Raw genomic sequence first — 5,992 nt, forward strand, 5'->3', positions numbered from 1 at the left:
AGTCTCCACTGAACAAAGATGCAGCAAGCACAATGGTTGTTGTAAACAACAATTATGATTTTACTATTAAATTGTCTAATTGAAGTGGTTTGAGTTTTTCGCAGAGATAACACAAATTTTAACTAAATAAATCCATAGAGATAAATGCAGTTCTAAAAAACATTAATGAAGAACCTACAAGAAGACTAATTTCGTGTTCCTCGGAAAACAGCCTTAGATCAGATGGTTAGTGTTTTTTAATTGATCTTTGACTAGAACCCTGGAGCATAAATCCAATTAAGATTTGCATGGATACATGCATAGAAATCAAATAAATTTACCTTGTATATTATCACAATGAGAAACCTTTCTGGAATTTTAAAACCTGAATGTAGAGAAATGTATATCTTTATATTTCTCAGTTATGAGCTGCTTAAAATAATTTTTAAAAATAACATTGCTTGTCATATATACAAAATGTTAGTACATCTGACCATAAATAGTTCAGTTATAATTAAAACTATTCTATTAAAAATTCATTGTAAAAGTAATATTATATCCAAATTACTCTCCTTTTAAATGACTTTTTCTCATTTTTTTCTTATGTTTTTCTTAACAATTGAATTATTTCCTCTTTCTCTCAGGTATAATACCGTTAGTTAATTGTTAAGGAAGTAACTTATTTAATAGAGATAAAGGAACTTTCAGCACAAAGTTGAAGTACTTGGTCTAATTTAATCAGTTAGTAAATATCATAAACCAAGAGCAACTATTCAAACTCCCAGTTTTCTGTTCCCTTGTCTACCATGTTGCCATGCATTGAACAGGTCTAGAAATAATTTAGGTCTTCCCCAATATTCAGTTCCAAAATCGAACTAGTAATTTAAAAAATCTACTATTCAAGCCTGTAATCCCAGCACTTTGGGAGGCTGAGGCGGGCGGATCACGAGGTCAGGAGATAGAGACCATCCTGGCTAACATGGCGAAACCCCGTCTCTACTAAAAATACAAAAAAAATTAGCCGGGCGTGGTGGCGGGCGCCTGTAGTCCCAGCTACTTGGGAGGCTGAGGCAGGAGAATGGCGTGAATTTGGGAGGCAGGGCTTGCAGTCAGTTGAGATCGCGCCACTGCACTCCAGCCTGGGCGACAGGGAGAGACTCTGTCTTAAAAAAACAAAAAAAAGCAAACAAACAAAAAAACTTACTATTCAAAAAAAGACCCCACACCAGATGGATTCACAGCCAAATACTACCAGATACAAAGAAGAGCTAGTACCAATCCTACTGAAACTATTTCAAAAAGTTGACAAAATCAACATCAAACTAATATCAAAAATCTAGCAAAGACACAACAAAAGAAAAAAGCTACAGACCAATATCCCCTTTTGCACAGATGCAAAAATCCTCAACAAAATACTGGCAAACTGAATTCAACAGAACATCCAAACCTTAATTCACCTGATCAAGTAGGCTTTATTCCTGGAATGAAAAATTGGTTTAACATAGCCAAATCAATATATTGTATTTACTATATAAGCAGAATTAAAAACAAATCCACATGATCATTTCAATAGATGCAGAAAAACTTTTGATAAAATCCAACATCCCTTCATGATTAAAACTCTGAAGAAACTAGACATCAAAGAACCTATGTCAAAATATTAAGAACTATCTATGACAAACCCAAAGTGAACATCATATTGAATGTGCAAAAGCTGGAAAAATTCCTCTTGAGAACTGGAGCAAGACAAGGAGAGAGAGAGAGAGATATATAATATATATTAAACATATATATTTATATATTATAATAAATATAAATATATAAATAATAAATATTATATATTATAATAACTATAAATACATATTAAATATAATATCTATTAAATATATATATTATACTTTAAGTTCTAGGGTACATGTGCACAATGTGCAGGTTTATTACATATGTATACATGTGCCATGTTGGTGTGCTGCACCCATTAACTCATCATTTACATTAGGTATATCTCCTAATGCTATCCCTCCCCACACCCCCGACCCTATGACAGGCCCCAGTGTGTGATGTTCCCCACCCTGTGTCCAAGTGTTCTCATTGTTCAATTCCCACCTACGAGTGAGAACATGTGGTGTTTGGTTTTCTGTCCTTGCGACAGTTTGCTCAAAATGATGGTTTCCAGCTTCATCCATGTCCCTTCAAAGGACATGAACTCCTTTGAAGAGTTCTTTTTTATGGCTTTTTTTATGGCTTTTTTATGGCTTTTTTATGGCTGCAAAGTATTCCATGGTATATATCTGCCACATTTTCTTAATCCAGTCTATCATTGGTGGACATTTGGGTTGGTTCCAAGTCTTTGCTATTGTGAATAGTGCCGCAATAAACATACATGTGCATGTGTCTTTATAGCAGCACGATTGCATGATTTATAATCCTTTGGGTACATACTCAGTAATGGGATGGCTGAGTCAAATGGTATTTCTAGTTCTAGATCCTTGAGAAATCGCCACACTGTCTTCCACAATGGTTGAACTAGTTTACAGTCCCACCAACAGTGTAAAAGTGTTCCTATTTCTCTACATCCTCTCCAGCACCTATTGCTTCCTGAAGTTTTAATGATCACCATTCTAACTGGCATGAGATGGTATCTCATTGTGGTTTTGATTTGCATTTCTCGGATGGCCAGTGGTGATGAGCATTTTTTCATGTGTCTGTCGACTGCATAAATGTCTTCTTTTGAGAAGTGTCTGTTCATATCCTTTGCCCACTTTTTGATGGGGTTGTTTGATTGTTTCTTGTAAATTTGTTTAAGTTACTTGTAGATTCTGGATAATAGCCCTTTGTTAGATGGGTAGATTGCAAAAATTTTCTCCCATTCTGTAGGTTGCCTGTTGACTCTGATGGTATTTTCTTTTGCTGTGCAGAAGCTCTTTAGTTTAATTAGATCCCATTTGTCAATTATGGTTTTTGTTACCATTGCTTTTGGTGTTTTAGTCATGAAGTCCTTGCCCATGCCTATGTCCTGAATGGTATTGCCTAGGTTTTCTTCTAGGGTTTTTATGGTTTTAGGTCTAACATTTAAGTCTTTAATCCATCTTGAATTAGTTTTTGTATAAGTTGGAAGGAAGGGATCCAGTTTCAGCTTTCTACTTATGGCTAGCCAGTTTTCCCAGCACCATTTATTAAATAGGGAATCCTTTCCCCATTTCTTGTTTTTGTCAGGTTTGTCAAAGATCAGATGGTTGTAGATGTGTGGTATTATTTCTGAGGGCTCTGTTCTGTTCTATTGGTCTGTATCTCTTTTTTGGTACCAGTACCATGCTGTTTTGGTACTATAGCCTTGTAGTATAGTTTGAAGTCAGGCAGCGTGATGCCTCCAGCTTTGTTCTTTTGGCTTAGGATTGTCTTGGTAATGTGGGCTCTTTTTTTGTTCCATATGAACTTTAAAGTAGTTGTTTCCAGTTCTGTGAAGAACGTCGTTGGTAGCTTGATGGGGATGGCATTGCATCTATAAATTACCTTGGGCAGTATGGCCATTTTCATGATATTGATTCTTCCTATCTATGAGCATGGAATGTTCTTCCATTTGTTTGAGTCCTCTTTTATTTTGATGAGGGGTGGTTTGCAGTTCTCCTTGAAGAGGTCCTTCACATCCCTTACAAGTTGGATTCCTAGGTATTTCGTTCTCTTTGAAGCAATTGTGAAAGGGAGTTCACTCATGATTTAGCTCTCTGTCTGTTATTGATGTATAGGAATGCTTGTGATTTTTGCACATTGATTTTGTCTCCTGACACTTTGCTGAAGTTGCTTATCAGCTTAAGGAGATTTTGGGCTGAGATGATGGGGTTTTCTAAATATATAATCACGTCATTGGCAAACAGGGATAATTTGACTTCCTCTTTTTCTAATTGAATACCCTCTATTTATTTTTCCTGCCTGATTGCCCTGGCCAGAACTTCCAACACTATGTTGAATAGTAATGGTGAGAGAGGGCATCCCTGTCTTATGCCAGTTTTCAAAGGGAAGGCTTCCAGCTTTTACTCATTCACTATATGATATTGACTGTGGGTTTGTCATAAATAGCTCTTATTATTTTGAGATATGTCCCATCGATACCTAGTTTATTGAGAGTTTTTAGCAAGAAGGCTGTTGAATTTTGTTGAAGGACTTTTCTGCATCTATTGAGATAATCATGTGTTTTTTGTCTTTGGCTCTATTTATATGATGGCTTCCATTTATTGATTTGCATATGTTGAACCAGCCTTGTATCCCAGGGATGAAGCCAACTTGATCATGGTGGATAAGTTTTTTGATGTGCTGCTGGATTTGGTTTGCCAGTGTTTTATTCAGGATTTTTGCATCAATGTTGATCAGGGATATTTGTCTAAAATTCTCTTTTTTTGTTGTGTCTCTGCCAGGCTTTGGTATCAGGATGATGCTGGCCTCGTAAAATGAGTTAGGGAGGATTCCCTCTTTTTCTATTGATTGGAATAGTTTCAGAAGGAATGGTACTGGCTTCTCTTTGTACCTCTGGTAGAATTCAGTTGTGAATCCATCTATCTGGTCCTGGACTTTTTTCGGTTAGTAGGCTATTAATGATTGCCTCAATTTTAGAACCTTGTATTGGTCTATTCAGGGATTTAACTTCTTCCTGGTTTAGTCTTGGGAGGGTGTATGTGTCCAGGAATTTATCCATTTCTTCTAGATTTTCTAGTTTATTTGCATAGAGGTGTTTACAGTATTCTCTGATGGTAGTTTGTATTTCTGTGGGATTGGTGGTGATATCTTTATCATTTTTTATTTCGTCCATCTATTTGATTCTTCTTTCTTTTCTTCTTTATTAGTCTTGCTAGCTGTTGATCAATTTTGTGATTTTTTCAAAAAACCAGCTCGTGGATTCATTGATTTTTTGAAGGGTTTTTTGTGTCTCTATCTCCTTCAGTTCTGCTCTTAGTTATTTCTTGCCTTCTGCTAGCTTTTGAATGTGTTTACTCTTGCTTCTCTATTCCTTTTAATTGTGATGTTAGGGTGTCATTTTTAGATCTTTCCTGTTTTCTCTTGTGGGCATTTAGTGCTGTAAATTTCCCTCTACTCACTGCTTTAAATGTGCCCCAGAGATCCTGGTATGTTGTGTCTTTGTTCTCATTGGTTTCAAAGAACATCTTTATTTCTGCCTTCATTTTGTTATGTACCCAGTAGTCATTCAGGAGCAAGTTGTTCAGTTTCCATGTAGTTGTGTGGTTTTGAGTGAGTTTCTTAATCTTGAGTTCTAATTTGATTGCACTGTGGTCTGAGAGACAGTTTGTTACAGTTTCTGTTCTTTTACATTTGCGGAGGAGTGCTTTACTTCCCACTATGTGGTCAGTTTTGGAATAACTACAATGTGGTGCTGAGAATGTATATTCTGTTGATTTTGGGGTGGAGAGTTCTCTAGATGTCTATTAGATCTGCTTGGTGCAGAGGTGAGTTCAAGTCCTGGATATCCTTGTTAACTTTCTGTCTTGTTGATCTGTCTAATGTTAACAGTGTGGTGTGAAAGTCTCTCATTATTGTTGTGTGGGAGTCTAAGTCTCTTTGTAAGTCTCTAAGGACTTCCTTTATGAATCTGGGTGCTCCTGTATTGGGTGCATATATATTTATGATAGTTACTTCTTCTTGTTGAATTAATCCCTTTACCATTATGTAATGGCCTTCTTTGTCTCTTTTGATCTTTGTTGGTTTAAAGTCTGTTTTATCAGAGACTAGGATTGTAACCCCTGCTTTTTTTTGTTTTCCATTTGCTTGGCAGATCTTCCTCCATCCCTTTATTTTGAGCCTATGTGTGTCTCTGCATGTGAGATGGGTCTCCTGAATACAGCACACTGATGGGTCTTGACTCTTTAGCCAATTTGCCAATCTGTATCTTTTAACTGGAGCATTTAGCCCAGTTACATTTAAGGTTAATATTGTTATGTGTGAATTTGATCCTGTCATTATGATGTTAGCTGGTTATTTTGCTCATTAGTTAATGCAGTTTCTT

The sequence above is a fragment of the Chlorocebus sabaeus genome, chromosome 11 (genome assembly GCF_047675955.1).
Source record: "Chlorocebus sabaeus isolate Y175 chromosome 11, mChlSab1.0.hap1, whole genome shotgun sequence".
Taxonomy (NCBI): domain Eukaryota; kingdom Metazoa; phylum Chordata; class Mammalia; order Primates; family Cercopithecidae; genus Chlorocebus; species Chlorocebus sabaeus.